Genomic DNA, 309 nt, shown 5'->3' with positions numbered 1-309 from the left:
TGGCTCCTACCCCGGGGGTCTTTAAGAGGAGGCTTGACATCTACCTGGCTGGGGTCATTTGAGCCCGGTTTTCTCTCCTGCCCAGGGCAGGGGGTCAGACCTGATGATCTACAAGGTTTCTTCTGACCCTACTTCTACGAATCTATGAATCTATGATCTTTACAAGGAAGACAAAAGAGGGAGCATGGACATTACCTCACTGTAAATCTTAGTGCCATTCCTAGGAAAAAGAACAGAATGAATATTATTAAAGGAAAATTATGAAGCTAGTTTATCACCTCTTCTCATTATAGAAAGCTCAAGAAAAAG

Source organism: Alligator sinensis, unplaced genomic scaffold (assembly GCF_000455745.1).
Source record: "Alligator sinensis unplaced genomic scaffold, ASM45574v1 scaffold293_1, whole genome shotgun sequence".
NCBI classification, from domain to species: domain Eukaryota; kingdom Metazoa; phylum Chordata; order Crocodylia; family Alligatoridae; genus Alligator; species Alligator sinensis.
The sequence above is the reverse complement of the archived record's forward strand: the minus strand, read 5'-3'. Positions refer to the sequence as shown.